The 20,100-nt window shown below is 43.2% G+C and overlaps 1 protein-coding gene across 3 annotated transcripts in view; it reads right to left on the reverse strand.

Annotated features, from left to right (window-relative positions):
• Window positions 1–6,707: 6,707 nt before the first annotated feature.
• Window positions 6,708–20,100, reverse strand: part of LOC110987587 (uncharacterized) — a 37,868-nt gene continuing 24,475 nt past the window's right edge. For 2 of the 3 annotated variants that reach the window (XR_015426091.1, XR_015426092.1), the window contains 2 exons: window positions 13,532–13,640; window positions 6,708–9,807 (listed from right to left, as the gene is read on the reverse strand). The gene's annotated coding sequence lies outside the window, so the exon portion shown is untranslated. The remainder of the gene's footprint in view (window positions 9,808–13,531; window positions 13,641–20,100) is intronic. The other variant, XR_015426093.1, reaches the window with a different exon arrangement.

A 20,100-nucleotide genomic window follows, 5' to 3' on the forward strand; every position in this document is an offset into this window, starting at 1 on the left:
AAAGCAAAGCTGGGACGTTGGCGGAAAACTGAGTCGGCAAAATTGATCATTGAGGCGGAACAAGTGACAATAACCATGTAGATAAAACATTGGGACTGTGGAAATAGATGATGACAGAAATAATGAGCTCCAAAGTGTATTCCAAAAATAAACTATTATCTTAATTATTTCGTCAAAGCCTAATTTTGTACAGGAACCTAAACGGAGGGAAAATTCTATTTTGCACAGGGCAAGTAGGGCCCTTACAGCTACGTGTTTGCATGAAGAGCGATTTGGTTTGTTCCTGTCTCAAATCCACGCAGTTCAATTCAATCATGATTTTCAACTGCTCCTATAACGGTTCCTTTGGCCTGTTTTATCACATGCCCTACCGTTAAAAATATAATTTAATGATGGCGAAATTCTTTCCACCGAATTCCGAAAGGGTGCTTTGGCATTTGGAGAATCAACTTTCGAGTTTCTGAAAACACTTGACAATTAAAGGTGAAGTTTCCCACGCAGACTGATGGGACCATGGGGACAGCTGAACCTCGATGACGCGTCTTGCGAAGACCGTTTGCGAACCTGATGCATGACGAAGATCAGACAAACTAAAGCGAAATCTTTCCCTTTTAATGACTTTCGATTCACTTTCTCAGAAAATGTTCTTAGACGGCAAGGCGTCGCCAGGTTGATTTTAAGTTCTCGCAACCGTGATGGATGAAAGCCTAGCTGGGTGAGGTTCATTACATTGTAGTTTCGGTGACAAAATGAATGACGCACAAAAAAGCGAAAATTGAGAGTGACGATGTCAAGGGAAGAAGCGAAATTGAAAATACCTGTATTTGGAAAGAAGAGAGAGAATGACATGTTGAATAGACGAGCCAAACCAGGTAAACAAGCTATCGGAGCCGACGCAACTTAAATCATGAATTGATCAGCAATATCCAGTAACATTCGTGGCAAGGCGAACCACAAAAAAGCAAGTTCCTCGAATATGGTCTGGTGACGTCGAATTCATTCCTGCCCAAGTGGCGAGAAAGGTATAAAAAGTCGGCCTTGATCCACTTTGTTGAACTCTTTGAGCTCAATCGGGTAGAAAACGTGACCAAGGTTCCGCCCATATGTTCCGCCGAACTGGCTATTAACCTGTACCGTGCTGTTAACTTTCTGTATAGTTTAAGAGCTGCATAATGGAAGAGATTTATTTTGAATCATTTGAAAGGTTTGGCGTTACTCTTATTTTTGAGTTTAAGGACATTCATGTTGTTCAATGGAACTCTTGAAGTTCAATCAGATTCTCAGAGTTTTTCGTGTCGGATGGCCTACTTTGTCAGTAATTTTTATGTTTGAATCGGTGATACCATTTTGGGGGAAGATCCAATCTCACAGTTTGTACTAGAGGAAAAATGTACCGTTTTTTTGATTGGATAGTATTGCTTGGTTTGGGGGGATTTCGGAGTCGAATACATTCCGTTTGACTTTTTATAGCAAGCCGCATCACTTAGCAAAACACACAAATTACTTTACATGCAAATTGTGCATAAGAGTCAGTCGCTGCCTGAGACTGACGTCATAGCAACGGGTACAGGAAACGGCATGAAAATTGTAAGCAATGAAAAGTGTACCCGTCACAATTTAAAGGCGTTTCAACATCCTCAGACAGTTTGGGCTCATGGGTGTCAGCACAAAAATGTTTTTGAGTGACGTGACACACATCGCAAAATCAACTGCGTTCTGTCTTTAAATTCCAAACCTTCATCTTCAGACAAAAATATATTGACAGGGAGAACAGCCTCGATATTTACCCTATCCTCTCAATGAGTGGTGCTCTATATTACAAACCGCCAAGCGATAGAACTTGGTTGTCTCTACTTGGACAACGCCCTCACCTTGCAACTCGAATATACAGTATGTACAGTACACTGATGACATCAACAGCAGACTGAAGTGGTGGTGGTGGGTGATCGTTCCTGTTCATAAGCATCCAATTGTTTTTCTCTGGCCGGGGAGCGTGAAGTTACGCTTTTGTTTCAAGACTACCCTAAGGGGCCCCTGAGGGTTATTTTTGTTCCTCCAGTGGGAGGAGGGAGCTTTCGAATTGCCACATGAACCAAAATAATTTTATCACTGGCCATACAAAGTGGGTGCAACATGACGAACGTCCAGAAGAGTGAGAGAACAGCAGCCTTACCAGGAAAAGATGATCATGCTGGTTACCTTATCCGGTCCAATTGACAAAATGGCACATACTTCGCATATTCGATTCAGACGCGACATTAGTGCTTTTTCGAAGTAAACGATGCTTTTAACAGGTGTAATATGGAAATGCTGCTTCGTGTGTCTACGTGCAGCGATTTTTTTTACCTCATGCGACGCGTAACTTTGCTGAGTTTGGGTCTGGGATAACGAAAGAGTGTTCAAGTCACTGAATTCACATTTTTGCGAAGCAGAGGCCGGACTCCGTGCTGACTGGGGGTGCAAGCAGTTCAAGTCTCCCGATATTCTTTTCGGTTTTTCTTCTTTACCTTTAAATTTTGTTCAATTTTGATCCTTTGTTTATTCCATATAGTTATTTGCAGTGGTCCTGTGCAAGTTCTATTCTTTCTTTACACGGATCGGAATCGATGTTCCGAAAACGAAAGTGAGGCGGCACTTGCTTTAAAATAAGACTCTCGTCGCTACTGCGAAGGGCCTCGAAAACTATTATTACGGTTTCGCTGATTACGCTTTCTTTCACGCCGCCAAAGCTGATCACTTTGTCCTTCTCCTGTCAACAGCTCCATGGTCAACACAATCATGGGGCCCGTGGTCTACCAATGGGCGATTCCCATCTTTCCTATGAAGGCAGGGGTGGATCCAGGAATTTTTCTGGGGGGAGGGGGTCAGGCGGAGATTTTCTTTAATTACTCATCTTTTGTGGACAAGCGGAAACGATGATGAAACAGTGCACGGCATATCTGTTTACAATGGTATTGGTGCATTGTTTACTTTAGCTGTTTTGAAATTATTTTCCCCCTTTTTTAAAGAGCCAGTGGGGGGTTTGGACCCCAAGCCCCCGGATCCACGCCTGAAGGGTGATGGGTGATACTACAAGTTTCAGCATTTCCAGATTGGGGAGCAAAACTAGACCGACCAATCCATTCTCGCGAGCATCTTGATGAGACAACACAACCCCCCCCACACACACACGATGTAATGACTGTTCGGTGATGTATTTCCTTCTATGTAGTTAAACCCGTGCGGTCTCATGTTGGTGTAAGAGTTTTCAGCAAAATAGCAGCTCGATACCCCGTAAGCAGCATGGTGCCACATTACGATGTATCTTTCCAGTAATCGCAGCAACCCCCTCAACAAATAAAACTACCTAATACTCCCAAACTTCGGCCGCACAGCGGGCCACTGTCTTCGAAGAATTCCCTCGTACATTTCAAGCTTACCGTACCGGTATTTGGGGTTTCGGGGTTTTCATAGAAGTACGATGTGAAAAAGGATACATACACTAAAAACTGCCGAGTGTTTGAAGAAACAGACGGAGTATTGATGTTTTCAGAATACTATACACAGGCCATAGTATAATTTTATTGTGCGTTTTTATAGACGAGTGTTTCAAATTAGAGTATAGACAAAAAACAAAAACACCCGTCACTCTAAAATAAGTAATCACACGTCAACGCAGTGTTTGATCTCCTACGATTTCCATCCTCTCCACACATAGGGATAGTTGGAAACTTTTCTTAAGTGCAGTTTTCGATGCACAAGTGCATTTCCTTCAGAATGATGGTATGCGAAAAATAAGGAAAGTCGCCGGCTCAATGGAGCCATTACAGGGCACGGTAACCAACATCAGAAGTGTGTCAATTACTGACACACTGTGTTTTCCGGTGACCATACCAAATTGTACAATAGGCCCGTCCACCTTAGAATACAATGGGACTCGATTTGAACTACAACACCATTTAAGGGGAAATCCCTAGCAATGATTGCTCTGATCATGCTCTGACTTTATCTGCACCAGGCATCCGACTCAATCAAAACAGGCGTCGGTTGGATTCCATCCGCAGGCGTACAGGTACCAAGATCCAAAATCTAGATAGGCCTAACATCCCACTTGCCATGGTGTCAGATTAATTGTTATTCCATAAACACAGACGAGGATGTATGGGGACGGTCCAGATCGGGTTGACTCAGCGGCTATTTTTGGTCGCCTAACTTTCTACCCGCACCGAAAAATGGCCAAACGTGTGTTTTAGTCCGCGTGTTGAACCGTGCGGTTCACGAGCGCGCTGGAACCGTTTCCGAATTCCGTGTGGAACCCGTGCACATAATGGATGCACTCAGCTCCATAAGAGAACTCTATTAACTGTTTGCTGGGTTTGGCAGAGGGAGGGGTCATGCTTCGACACATCTGCAAGTAATCACCCTATAATGCGTTTCAAATTGGCAAATTTACCGCGAAAATTCATGCATTTGTACTGACCAGGTACCAATTATTACTGACCGTTTGTGCTACATTTGTAATTGCTTTAGTGTCAAGCAAATTGGGCAGTTATAGGCATAGTTCCGCTTTTATTATTTTTTTATGTTGTAAAGTATTTTGAAATTCACCGAACGAGTGCACTGCTGTGGCCTTACATTCTCTAGGAAAACTGAAGCCACTGGTTTCCCGAAATCACACAAATTTAACAAGAACTGCAACATTTATTTCACTTTCTTCTGTACACGTATTTTAGTTAAACAACATTGGCTCATTCGTCCACATGTGGCATAAATTGGAGGGGTTAGGGTCTGGGGGCCCTTTCGATTTCTAAAATGCCCCGACAGGGTTTTGTCAAACTGTCACCCCTTTGCAAAGCTGGTGCTAGGTCTTCAGGCTAAGATGAGAGTGAGGAGGAGAGAGAAGGGGACTGCCCCCTGATTCAGACGCAGCCGTTACCGCCTGAGCCAGGAGTGCGGGTCGTTTATTTCCATTTTTCCATAGAACCTATTAGAGGAACCGGGATACAGGGTGCGGCCACCTGCAGTGGAACTTTCTAATGGTGTAATGGATGGTTTAATGCGGGCAGAACCCACACATACACAACTCAAAAAGAAGATATGAGCAGACCGGTGTCATTACTGTTGCTAATGTATCATTGCTAATGTACACGTATCCCCGCCAGTGATTGTAACTTGGGCGTTCCAGCGGACGCCATGTTGAATCCACACTATACCGAAATGATAATATTATCGCACCGTCTGGTTTTCCATTTGTGGTCACGTTTGACGTGAATAGATGAATGACTCATCCCTGACCGATCACCTGACGATCGGACGTATCGTTCTACGTTTCCACTTCCCACACAGAAAGTGATAAAAATATACTTTTCCGGTTGTTCCTGTCCCTCACGGTTGGAGCTGGGCGCGCCAAATATGGCAGAGCCCTATTACCATATCACGGCCTTGACAGAACACCATGGAAAAGCGGAGTTTGGAAACAACATTCGTGTCCCTTTCTTTTCTTTCCGGTGACATAATGTCTCAATGATTGGTCGTATTGACCGAATTTTTAGGTTCTGCAGGGTGCTGGTTTGGAAAGGCAAACTTGAACGGCAAACTTGCAAACTGCAAGTGGTGCAGTCTCAGTCTTTGGTTGTATTGATCGAAGTTTTAGATTCTGCAGGGTTCTGGTCTGGAAAGGCTAAACTTGCACACAGGTCCCAGCACGCATGACAAAACTATCATTTCCATGAACTACAAGTTAAAACCTACACCCAATGATAATAATCATATAGGAAAAGGCATTTAAGACATTTAGGTACACTCATAAAACGTCTTAAAACTCACTGTCAAATTGAGGGCACTATTGGAAAATCAACTGCAAACGAAGCATACAGTGGATTAAACAGCCGAACACCCATATACACCCCTTGTGACTGCTGGTTGCTGAACCCTCCCATCGCCACAGAGAGACTCCCCACCCTCCCTTCCTTCTGAGACACCGTCACCAAGTATGAAGGCGGGCTGTATGCTTTATTTTGACGGTTCCATTCCATTGTCTACTCCCACGAGACAGGAAGTGTAGTTTGGTCGCAACCCCATTGCACTAATTTGGCGTTTGGAGGATAGGAGCCGTTGCGTCATTTCGAGACGTGGACGGTAATGTTTCATATCTTGATTTTTTTCTGTCAGAAGTAATGCGACGATGAAGCACGCGAAATAGGATTTGTGGCTGCTTCGTTGGGCACAGATCTAGTCTATCCAAAACGAAAGGGAAAACAAACTTTGATGAATGGGTGGCGTTTTATTTGACTTTGTAAAGAAAAGACATCAATCTACCATCCCTTTCATGTGCACAAAATCAAGCTGAGGAAACAAGAGCTGACCAAACTCACCATCCGATGGAGAGGCCATAATAAAAGGGCCCGAGGAAAGCTAGCGAAACGCTCGGCGACCCGAGTCGAAAACGCGAAAGTAGGGCGTCTTCGCCTTCAGCAGAACATCGGGGCAAACTGTACCGATCACACTGATGTGCCATACGATAATAAGTGCTTCAAAATGCTATTTACTTTGAAACAGACTCTTTATACAACAAAAAACGCTGGGTCTTGTTTTTGTACTAGTAATGCGGTTCGTGTACATGTCAACAGATATACGAGTACCAACCAGGTAGCTTTTGACGGTCAATATATTGCGCGTATGTACCATAAACCTCGGAATTTACTAGGGATTTATGGACCCCCATTCCTGTATACAAACAACCGACAAACTTGCTAACCACGGCCCCGAAGTTCGTAAGCCGTCTCTTTCTCCTGGCTACTTGATTTGGCCACCCCTAATGCCGCCACAGGTCGACTTGGTATATGCTGCTGAGGAGGGTCGACCGTGCTCGGCGAGCGAGACCAGAGGCAAGGGTAAAAGTTCAAGTTACTTGCGCTTGGGATTTGACGTCTGTTTTGACAGCAATTTCTGTGTCCACTGGGCGTGGCTCTCTTTGCTGGCAAATAAACCGAGAAGCCACCGACTCAGAAGGGACAAAGGAAAGTGGAAGTTTATATCAGTAATTTTTGGTCAATTTCATTCATAATTTATTTGTTAACAGTATGGATTGGCGGGTGTCACTTTACAAGAGGAGAAATGGGTATCAAAAACTTGGCGCACATATCAACCGATACAGGTGCTCAAGGCGCCACATCATTGGGATACTTTCCAAGATATTGTTAAATAAAATGTTGAGATTAAATTCTGATCGATCAAAAAATATCCATCGTTGGATTCACAGCTGACTCTTAGATCCTGTCTCCAGCTTCCATTGGTTTGCTGTATCCCATGCATCCTTGACTATTGTTTCCTTTCTCATCATGCCTTCCCAAGATAGAGTTTTGTACCGCAAGACAGCACACAGACAGCCGTTCACATGCCCGTCTGATGCCGCGACTCACCCGCGCCAAACACAGCAGCCAAGTTCACCACTGCCGAACTCCCTTACGGGGTTACATTCGCAGAAAAAAGGGCGATTTTTTAAAATATAGCTCTACTCCCTGACCGCACACATACATACTTTCATCAATATTATCATTCCCTGATTACGGAACACACCTTCACAAACAAGACAAGGATATCGAGCTAATCCACCTTGGTCGGGGCCAAATTATGTCTCGTAAATTCATTTACGGTAAGGTAATCCGTGCTAATTTCTACCCTGCCAATCGGCGGGTGATTACTAAATCCTTAAATCCTCGTCTAATTTGGCCCAGCCCGGCAAAGGTCCACTTTGAAACTCCTGGGACCGTTATAAAAAGCGTGGTGACGCATTTTCTTGGCTGTCGCTCCGTTGGGGGGCGAACGAGGTGTGGCGGGCAATGGGGGTAAAAGACGAAGAGGGGGGCTCCCGTGTGAAAGTACATTCGCTGGGCGTTCACGTTTCAACTTCAGTGTCAAGAAGTCAGACAGATTTCTGGGATGATATAGGTGTCGCCTCCAGTTTTTTGAAATTAGCCAGTCTCTCGGCGGGAAACGGGAATTCAGGCAGTTTTGTGGGTCTGATGAGAGTTGAGCCCGCGTTCTGAGGGGGGAAGGTTTAACAGAATCAGATTGCCAAATCCCTGGCGTTGGTTCAAAGGGCGGTTTGTTCATAGGGTGTGAATAATGTATTTGGTAACCATGTCCTTGCTAATTTCAAAGGGTGTCCGTTTTCTGGGTCCATTTCACCCATTAATACAAATCGAATTTCAAGAAGTCAAAATACGATTAAAAAAAATATGATAGTCGACATTCCAAATGGTTCTGAGGGGGGCTTTAGCATGCATGGCTCGGGCCAAAACTTGACATTCGATAAATAGGGTTTTGTTCAGGTTAAAAAGATGCGGCACACTTACGGGTTTGGAAAAGGCAGGGCAAACCGCCAACTTTTTTTTGAGTATACGAGCCTATTAATTTCAGGGAAAAACCTAGCCGCCAGTTTTACACAACAAAACTCCGACAAATTAAGAAATAAAGACCTTTATTTAAGAAAACTGCATGTACCTGCAGGTGTTTCATGCTAAAAGCAATGAACCAGTCGAGGATGCACGTTTTCAAGTTGTGGGCATGGCCAGCGTCGATAGCGCTCAACGAAACCAACGAAGGCACTCGGGGCACACCACGCATTCTTGATTGCGCCACACAAAGAAGCGACTGGCAAGAAATTGATTGGCGACACTCAACGGCGCCAATCCTCATCGCTTTGAGGTCATTATGACTTCATCTCCCTCAACTTTGAGGGGGGGGAATGATCAAATATAGCAACGTTACGGACTGGGGAAGTTGTCATAAAGCGGTCCCACGGCTGACCGATTTTTTTAAATGTTCTTTCCGTGGGTAAACGAGTAACTGTGCACTTTTTTTTCTTTTCTGGATTGCGGAACCTTGGAAATGAACTCTGGAAACATTGTCCATAAGGCAATCATGCCACGACCGAAAAAGAACAAGGAAGTGATATTCACGACCTCATCAGAATCTCACTCATGATGAAATTGGCAGATGTTTTTTATACAAACAGGTTTGGGCGGAAAACGACACTGTAAATATTTCCGCCCGAGAATTATAGAGTTTGAGACGACAACCTCAGCCCAACTACTCACCACTATCCGTCATATTTTGACGACAGTCTGCCTTGAGAGAGGTTGCATGCCTCCGGTCGAGTTCCATTTTCTTTTTTTAACGCGATCGAAAAATTTAGTTTTTATACATATATTAGTACTGGAACAAGAGGGTGTAAAGAGATGAATAACTTGATGAAAGATGACTCAACTAACACAAAGCTGTTAATAGAGAGTTGTAACATAAAGAATCTCAATTGTTGGGAACCAAAATGGTTGATTAAGCGTCTGTGCACATCGACAATTAGCACACAATAGCTGCATGCTGTACAGCACACAAAGTGAACAGCCATTTCAGTTCCAATTTCGATTCATGACCATTGTGTCAACCACTTGTCGATTTTGCTCAGCAGTCTCATGAAAGCGGGCCCCATAGGCCCAGGCTCAAGTTTTCAGAGGGGTGTTAAAAATACCCCACCCATTGGAAATCTGCAGCACCCCCCACCCCTGGTTGGTGAGAGAAGATCAAATATCGTCTTCCCTCCTAGTACTAGTGTTTGCTTATCCTGGCGGAATACAGTAATACTCACCATGTTTTAATCATCCTGTGGCACTCATGCAGAGTCCTATAATTACATTCACCAACATACAGGTACTGACAGACAGGTTACGGGCCGGTCTGCCATTTCCCAAATCCTCACTCCGTCGTTTGTCTCAGTTTGCCTATGCCGATCTCTATCACTTGTTTGCTCTTCCCCTCCCTAAACACCTAAAATAAGCCCCCACAGGAAAAAAATAGGGAGGGGAGAAAAATAAGAAGAGAGTGTACAAAAAAGTTCAAGCTGACTCATGTTGAGGTCGGCCACATTGGCTTTTGGGGGGATAGGTCGCCCTCTTTGGAGTGGGAGGAAAATGCCTTGTGTTGGGGGCCCACCTTGATGATGTCCCTACGGAGGTGAAAGCATCTTCAGGGTGGAATGGGTTAGGTAACCGCTGACAGCAGACAAGGTGGCAGCAATCAGGGTGTATGTGCATGTGTGTTTATGGAGGGGGGACTGGCACCCTACCAGAGAGCCAAATTGTACTTCTCCTCTGCCCCCTCCCAAGGGAACCCTTGGCGTGAGTACTCAGGCCGAGGATGAGGGGCCTCGGCCCGAACAGCTCAAGGGAGGGGGGAAAGTGCACAAGCAAGGGGGCTGGGGGAGGGGATGGCCTCTCCGTGATCAGATGCAGATGGGGATAATAGGAAACAGGCAGGAAGGAAGAACCACTTCAGGAATTCCCTTCGCTGCGCTCTGCTGCCGGTCAGACCCTGCTGATTAAAGGATTAAGGGCAATTAAAGAGAAGTGCAGGTTACCTGAGCTAGTCGGGGGCTGTTTTAGGTACATCAGTAATCAGCACAATTTAAATGGACGATAGGGTGACCCGCCCAAACCACTTCAATGCATCTTTAAATAGACCCTGTCCTTGCATCCTTTAGTTCATGCCAACTCTCAACTTTTGGGTTTTTCCTGAGCAAAGGTATTTTAGCATGCCAAGCTGATTCAAGTGCATCAAGGATTCAAACACGGCGGTGTGGAGAACCTAAGATTTTCAAAAATGTCAAATTCCATGGGTAATTTGATCCAAATATATTGCACAATAACAACTCTTTTGAGGAGAAAAACACCTCCAATCAACTGACAGAAGCAAATCCATTTAAACAAAATTATTTACTTCACTGTTTTCTGTCTGGCAATTTGTATGGAAACCTATTTGTTGATACCTGATACTTGTAATAAATTAGAATAAATACTTATATTAAATAAAAAAGACTTTTTTTAAAGACCAGCTTGGTATATTGCAATAAAGGGATTTAAGTAGTCTTTTATGGGAAGCACGACTGGGAGAACGTTTTTGTGGGAAAGTGAATGAGTGGTACCAAGGGGCACCTTGAATTTTGTGATGTCGCCATGAGTTTCAAAGATTGCATGGAACCCCACCTTCCCCAATTAGCATAAATCAAAGGATATACCTTCACCCTTTCAAGACGATTTCAAGGACCCTCAGGGTGCATCCACGTAAAAAAGTCCAGAATGTGTTCACCAAGCTCATTAATAAAAGTTATAGACTCAAATAATTCTCTATTAGAGGGTCCTGAGAGCCATGGAACTGGGGAATTGAAGAAATATGGCACTGAACCTCTGGCCCGGACTCTGGGCTTCCGATTCTGAGCAATTTAGATGCAATCAGGTTCGAAAGTGGCACTATTTTAGTCATTTTGCAAAGGGATGCATTTTCAAATGGCCACTTTCCGGGCTGTGAAATTTCCTTCATTTTAGGGGTGGTCTGCTTTGGGTGAGAATTTCTCAAAAATTCATTGGTCAACCCCCTAAAAATTGAACGGAAAATGAAAGAGGGCATGTCGAACATTGTTTATCTGTGCTGTGCAGCCTGAACACCTGTGAGAATTGTATTTTTGAAATATTTGTGAAGTATGGGGATTTATCACTGCTGTCAATGGGAATTGACTTGTTGCGGTGCACCCCTCAGCTACACGAACTGGCCCTCTGCTGTGGGACAGCCTGCTTACCCGTCCACCACCGATTAAAAAAAAGAATGCTATAATTCACTGTCAAATGCAATTCACAACACCCACTTATCTATAATCCCACCTGTGACTAGGAGCGGGGCACAGACTCTGATTCCAGACCACCATTTACCAGACCTATATTTCATTAATCAGACATCAACAATTTGTGCACACTGTTGGGCTTAACACACTGAATGCCAGATGATTTTTGTTATCACTTTTTGAGAGGAAGTTGCACTGGCTGCAGTCTTTTGTTTTTAGGGACACAGAGTAACATATGTGTCAGTATGGTGTGGAATAGGAGCTATGGGCTGTGCCAGCAGATTAATAAAAGAGGGCCTTGGATTTCCGGGAAAGTGTGCCCAAGGGTTCTCATTCACACGCCCAATTTTTCTAAGAAATTGTTCTGGGGGTGCTGGGGACAGATACAGCCACCGAGCTGGGATACAACAGCCTCCGAGGGGAACTAGGACCCATCTCATTTTGTGCTTCTCAGTCATGAAACCCATCTGGTGTACGGCAAATTGTTGAACAACTTAGACCAAAGTGTTGCAATGTTGCCTTGCTGGTTCCAATTTTTCAAGCATCATTTGGTGTCTCACGATAGTTGTGGAGTAGCTTCAGCTAGGCCAAGCTTAACACCCAGAATGAATGAAAATGCTGGGGTCCAAAAGCCATCTGATTACCTGTAAAGATTCCTCCTCTATGAGCTCATGAGGGGACGAATCAGTCATACTTATCCCAGTGGATTTTCTATGAATCTACGGAGATGACAGGATTTGGCAACTTAAAAGGAGAAACAGTCATTCCTGTCTCCAGATTTGTTTTAACATTCCAGGATATGAGAATTGAAAGTGCCACCCCCAAAAAGTATTCCAAGATTTACAAGTAGTGATTTCTGGTAACACCCCCTCCCCAACTTCTTCAAGGGAGTGACGGACCGAAGTAAAGCTAATCTTTACCTTCCAACCAAACACTTTCTGAATCCCTCAGTCTCAACAACGGTTAGATAAGAATCTAACACATAGCAACACAAAAGGATTTTCTGACTTTAGCTGCTTCCTAGCTTCAGTTAACTTCCATGTTCAACAACAAAAAAAGGTTAAGTAAGATTTGAAGCTTTGCATGGGGGAAGTTACATGAGCTGTAGGTTTGCGGGTACACCATGGAATCAATCGCCTCAGAAGAGGTGTGGTACATGTACTTAGAAGAACCAGAGACTATGAACTCACCGATTGCCCTATTGTGAATGCAAAGAAAAAAATGGCTTGTCCCTTGTGAAACTACAGTACAAATGACCTACAATTACGCACTGTATTGAAATTGGGATTGATACCTTCCAACCCGTTTAGCATAATGTTCATGTGCCTCCAACACTAATACTAACGATACAACCACCTCTTGTTTATATGTCTGCAGAGAGTGGAAGACAACAACTCAAGTCTGTTCCTGACCCCACCACGAAGGAAATAATTGGAAGACTTTAATCCCTTTAATCCAAAGATTCTAATCACTACTTTTAGAGGTCTTTCAGTGCACACTCAAACATGTTTGATGTTCCCTTCTCCGATCTGGTAAGCTATTCCAGTCACCCTGAGCTAACCAAAGTACCCTCATATCCGGTCCCCCTCTCTCAATTCCTCAAACTCCCCCTCCATACCCCCTCCAAGTCCTGTTCCTATCTTCTCATTGGTTTTCACGTAATCCCCGCTGACACTGGCTCATTATGGATATCCAAAAGTTGTGGAGGAACAGAAAAATTTGTCTCCTGCTTTTACGTGGTCTCCCAAGCGATGAGTGCAACAGGTGGATTGTGAAAGGGGGGGGCGGTGTTGCCCACTCTGTTTGTGAAGGGGGGGTGCAAGAAAGGTTTGACGTGACCTTTTCGCTGACATGATCCCTTGGGGAAGGGGGTCTTACCTGAGATTGTGAGGTGATGAAGAGGTCCGCTTGGAGCTGTAATTGTACGGTTCCCCTATCTGATGGCCCGTCGCAGGTGGTTTAATGAGTGTCTTTGCAAATCATTCTGCTGAGAGTAGAACAGGCTGATTAGTTTGATCTGCTTGTAAAGCACAAGGATACATGTAATTGTGAGGGTAAAGAGGGACACTGGGTGGAAGAAGACTGCAAAAGAGCTAGTTTCAATTACATGGGAACCAATTTTACTCAAACAAGGTTACTGGGGCAGTAACCTCCCATTCTACCGATCAGACTAATACAGTTCTTGCATCATTTATACCAGACCACATTCTGATGTGCAATTTTAAAGATCCTCCACCTGAATGTCAGCACATGACTTGGTTGACTTTGGTGGATTTCATCTCATGATCCGATGGTTCCTGTGCACGCACTCCCTACAACATGCACAATACATGTACCCTGACTGTACATGTACTGCACACAAAGAAACAATTAATTTCCACGTTCATGTAAAAGGAATGCAGACATAACGTCACATACTAGTGTCATCAGCTGGCACCTTCTCCATAGCTACTCACCTACATTGTTATGCAAATGATGTTAGTTTAATGAGCATAAGTAATTACACAATAGACAAACTAGCCTCCATGTACACAATTTTTTTACCTTAAAGAAAGCCAACGTTGTTGACCACCATTACAATAGTAACACGTCTTCACTGAGTTACTGTGTAACCGGCAAGACAAGATGGTACACTGTCCAATGACAAATGAAGATTCAAAATACACCACTTTGTTTTTGTACAAAGTCTACAGAGCATGAGTGAAACTTGAACACACTAGTCAATCTAAAATACTGCAAAAGGACAGACGCATCATCTCCACCCCACACTCCCAGATAAGAGCAAATACACACAATTCTTAGGCCTTTCCGTATTTCTTAATCATTTGTCTAAGCCATTCTCTATTCAGTGTTGTCTTCCTGCTTATGTTTCTGTCAGTCAGTCTCAACCTGAAGTCCCTCTGCTAGTCCTGTCGGGCAAAAACTTGACCAGCTCCAACCGCTAACCTTTCACCTCCGTTCCTCTCTGACCCACCACAATCGCTCAACCAGACTCTGCTGACCAACTTAATGCGCCAAACTATCTGTTCTACATGACTAGACGGGAACATAAAGCTTAGGCCAAATTGCAATGGGGAACAGGTGAAGAGGGATTATTCATCTTCAGTTGTAAAGTAAGGGTAATGAGAGGGATGATTCGACACAAAAATCTCCTGAACTGCGCCTTGTTTCCAATTTCTGGCCTTCCAGATTGACACTTGATCACAGGTGATACTCTGAGCTCCGTTGTAGGGGGGGAACAAGGGGACCAACAACAATGACGGTGTTCCTCCCCCATCTCGTACTACAGGGGGCCCAGTTGTATGCATGGCCTTACCCAAAGAAAAAAAGGAAAGAGCGAGGGGGGATTGCGTGCAAACGCGACCCCTGTGGGATTTCGGTGCTAGGTGAGCAGGAAATATTGCATCAAGGTTGACTTGTGGAAGTCGCTGAGGCCCCGTCCGGTGAATGAAAGTGACAGAAGATCGTTGACAGGTGTTGGTGCGTCACCCTGGAGCCATGGCACGCATGTACCCAACTCCCGCTTCACAATATCCCGGTCTGCGTCTCCTCAATGACAAATCTCTGTCTTTCTCCTTTCTCCGGTCTTCCAGCTCCCATCTAAGTATTTAAGTCCCCTCTGTCTGGTCTTTTCCTGTTCTCATGAACTGTTCATTTGGCTGCCCCCACAAAACACAGCACATTAGGGATCTAGTCCTTCAAGATGTTTTGGTTAAAGATGGCATGTCTTAGTCACGTACAAATTAGATCCTTCAATTTATTGAAGGTTATTTTGGGATGATGTTCAATTGTCTGTAGATAAGGTTTTGGAGGTGAAGTTCAGGCATGAAACAATAATTTACTGATATTTGTGTGGTAAAATCCTGACCAGTGAATCTTTTGTCACCTGGTCTCATTCCAAGCCACAAGCTTTTCAACTGAATTGTCAGTTATTCATCCCCCTTTTTTGTGATTTGACTTGTGGACTATGACTGCAACTCTGCTTCTACTACAGACGTTAAAAAACTCCTCTGAAAAGAACTGTATCAGACTTTGTGTAAGGCCTGGTTGTTCAATTTGCATGAGCGCACATGTGAAGAAGAAAATAAATACAAAAGGAAAAGGGAATCTAGAGCTTATCTGTCTGTTTGCCAATAGAACAGAAGGCTTTTTCGCATTAATTTGTTAGTTTGAAGAACCCAATCTGCTGCAAAATCCTGATGGTGTAATTATTTCATCACGACCATTCAGGTCCAAGGTTTCAATCCAATCAGGCATGCACTTCAGGAAATAACATGCTTAAAGAGTGTATGTACAATGTAATTTGACTCATCTGATGACGTCATCATAACATCAGGTAAATTTTCGTCTAGAGCACTTCATTTGTTTGTTATCTGCAAAGTTGCGACTCGATGGGATATACTTCAGGAGATATAGGGCCTTTAAACAGTGCACCTTTAATGTCATGTAACTTGTCACCTATATGGCGTCATCATCACATGAGGTCAATAATCGTTTAAATCATATCCCTTTCAAGATATCTGCAAGGTCTGAACCCAATTGGAAATGTACTTCATATAAAGTTTTACAAGTGGACATTTAATGCCATGTGACTTGTCATTTGATGACATCATCATCACATGAGGTCCATATTTGCCTAAAGCACTTCCTTTCCAAGATATCAGCAAGGTTTCAACCCAATCAGACCTGCACTTTAGGAGACATAGTACTTTAAAGTACGCACCTTTAATATCATGTGAGTTGTCTGCTGATGACATTGTCATCACAAGAGGTCAATTTCCATTTATAAACCTTCCCTTCCTAACTATCTGCAAGGTTTCAACCAAATCAGACATGTACAATACAAAATACAATACAAAACATTATTGTTATTACGGAAAGAGCACAGATTAGAGATTTTAAACACTTGTCCCTTTTGGCGTTCCATACAATGCGATCTGCTCTGAGCAACATGTGCTTGGCATTTTGCCAGCTCCTAAGTATATGCCCTGCGCACTGTGCGCTGCCTATGTTACAGGCAGATATTGTGCGTCCACACAGACATTAGCCAATGCACAGTATGCGAATGGGACTTTCGAGTTCGCAAATATTAATTGTAAGGGGTTTTTTGTTGTCTGCGGTTCATCTGTGTGAAGAAGTACACCACTTATGCACTTCATGCAGTTGACTTCAATATTTTAGCTATCATATAATGGACAATTCATGCTTAACTCTGTTATGGTTGATTTTTTACCAAATTTTGAAGAATAAAAGAATTTTTTTTATAACTTCCAGTATGACAGCATTGGCCCAAAATTTCACAAGTTAATTGGGTAAAGATTATCATCCACATGAAATTTCAGGCGATTCGGACAAACTTCGCCACAGACATTTATTCAAACTTCCTTTTCCAGAATTTTAACCTGTCGCTAGAGGGCGCTCGACAATAAACGTCATCAGTAGATGGTTCGAAGAATACTATATCCCAACGAGTAACACCGCTGAAAACAAACTGATACCTATAACCACTTTTAAACAATAAGCTCACTTCTGGTTTCAACCGCAAGGAGGGTCATGTGATTTGACCGATAGGAGATGAATTGAAGACCAAATTATACTCTGCCACTTGATGCAAACAGAATGTTGTGGGAGGCCACAGTTGATTTTATTTGGATTTTTAAAAATTTAACATAATATTTAAATTTTCAAAATTTCATATTAAATCACTCGATGATGTTATCATGATGTCATTATTTTAGTGTTATCTTTGCTTTATGGTCTTTGCTGGCTGCAACTTTGAGGATAACTGAAGATCACCGAATTACCAAAACATTGCCTTGAAAACGTGTACAAAGTCAATGGGCTGCAATAAATACTAAAAAAATCAATAAAAAATTACTGCATGATGTCATTGTTCTATGCACATCTTTGCACTAAGGTCCTTCAGTGAAGTAAGTTTCATGAGGATAAAAACTTGCAAAGGGACCAATGTCGATGGCGGAAAAACGTATACAAAACAAAGGAAGTTTTGGTCAGAAGAAAAAAAAAGAAAAAAAAGGAATACATTTTTCACAAAATTGCGAAAAAGCCAACCAGGTAATTTAGGGAAAGGCCGCATACCTCTGTACAACCTTTATGCTGTTCTTGAACTGCGTTTAATTATTTTTTGATAGTAACTGTTCTTTGTTTACTTCACATAGAGGGGTCTCCACTTGACAAGCTCTTGCTTCTCGGAGACCTCCATCCATACATAATTTTATATGTTGAATAATTTAATCTGTCCAGCAGTGTGTAAGTAAAAAAAAAGATTTGAAGTGAAGTAAACCTTATCTGTGTTGTACGTTTCAGAGGTGGAATAAGAAAAAAGATACAAATTCTACAAGACAGGGGGAGAAATCATTTCTCTCTGCTTCTGTCTTTGTGTGAAACATGAACAAGGATATTACTTTCAAAACAAAGAAAAATAAAATCCTTACTAAAGCACACATAACACAGGCAAAAGGACTAAATCTTAAACAGCCCCTCAAAGCCTAACTTAGCATCAAAGACCTTCTTCTCGAAATGTACAATGAGGCCACCCCTCAGTCAAATAGCACGGAAATAAACTTGCACAGAAGCTGGGCTTCACGTGTTGCATTTCAGTCCACCAACTGAAAAAATCAAAGTTCAGTTTCGAACAGTTCCAAAATTAGTTTATCAAATTGCAGCATCCGTCGGATGCATATGGATACGCACTGCTTGTGCAAACGGCAGGGGAAAACATTCTTGTCATGCTCTCCCCTTAGTTATGTGAGTTGTCAGCAGCAAGCCCCTGTAAGTGTCGGTGTTTCTGCATAGCACGTCATGATAAGTTGTGGAGGAAAACACAAGGAAATTCTGTGGGTGGGAAAAGAAGACAAACTTAGCAAGATCTGGTTCCAACTCGGGGCTGCCAGACAAGCCATTAGAGAGCCAGACAGAGTGATGACAGTCCGAATTTTGTGCCCTTTTTTCCAGTAAAGTGCAGCGCTATGTGGGTTACTTTGATTCTGTTGCCACGGCTACAACAGATATGGCTGCAAACACAATGAAGTTAAGTTTCTGAGTGATGGTAAAGTAAAACAAAGCGTCTTTAGACACAAAGAGAAAATAAAAACCTTGTAAAATGAAAATGAGCTTCAACATCAGGATGTCAGTGACTTTTTGCAGCTACATGCATCAAGCTTGCCATTATTAACATCTGCCTGAGGAAAATATAAAGAAAGGAAATTCCAATATGCGAATGGATGTACGAAGAAATAATACATCCATACATTACAAGTTTGAGCAAAAAGCGTGTTGGCTTTTATGCAAGTGGGGATCTACAGTGATTCAAAACTGAATCAGTGTATGAAACAAAAGAAACTTACAGAATCAACGACGACAAAAAAAGAGAAAAATCAAACCTCCTTGCAAGATAAAAGGGAACATTCTGCAATCAGGCAAACATTGAACACAAATGCATGAACATAAAGGGTGTCATTTAAGTGGGCTGGAAGGTGGCTCACAGGAAGGGTGGACCCACGGCTTACGAAGGCCTGCTGTTGAGGCCCCCCGCAGACAGATCAAGACAAGATCAATGCATCGCCCAAACACCTGGGCTTGCGACCCCGATACAGAAAGGCTCCTCAGACACGCACCGCATCCCCCCCCTGCAACCCATCACTTCTCGTTCAATCAATACTCTCCTTGTAGCAGGTGAAGTGGGAGGGGGGGATAGAGATACGCAAGTGGGAGGAATAAAAAGAACGATGGAATGGCGAGAAAATAAATGCAGGCACGCATGGAGAAAAACAGACCATTTCTCCAACCCCCCCCCAAAAAAAAGAAAAAAAGGATGATGGGCAAACACTGCTCAGATCTAGAGGCAACTGGATGTTGAGATCTATAATGCACCGCCCAGACACCTGTGAGCAGTGACGCTCAATAGGACAGGTCTCGAGACGTGTTTCCCCCGTTCTCCTAAAATTCCCATCACTTCTCGACAAATCAATAACAAGCCTCAGAGTTATCTTCACAGGTCAGTAATGATTTTTTTTTCCCCCCGTTTGGAGAGGCGAGGCAAGATGGACTGGATAGAACAGGTACTCAGGGTATAACAGAGAAGGTCCTTTACCTTGCTGCACGATCTTCTTGGTACATCAACTGCTGCATACACCACAAATGAGCTTCTCTAAGGCTGCATCCGAATCTCTTGTCTAGAGCTAGGTCTAGGTCTTCACTCCATTGGAAATGCGTGGAGACGCGTAGACAATAGACCTAGCCATAGCTCTGGAAACCCGTTTCCGACACGGCCTAAGTTAAATATATCAAGGTCATCTCAATTGAATTGTTACTTCAATTGTTATTTCAAAACGGGTTCCTTTCTGACATCAGTCATCTTTCGATAATGGGACGGCAAGTGCATGTGTGTATTGAAGTCAGTTGGCGTGCGAATATCCAATGTGCGG

The sequence above is a fragment of the Acanthaster planci genome, linkage group LG08 (assembly GCF_054643075.1).
Source record: "Acanthaster planci isolate LZ-2023a linkage group LG08, COTS_SCS, whole genome shotgun sequence".
Classification (NCBI taxonomy): Eukaryota; Metazoa; Echinodermata; class Asteroidea; order Valvatida; family Acanthasteridae; genus Acanthaster; species Acanthaster planci.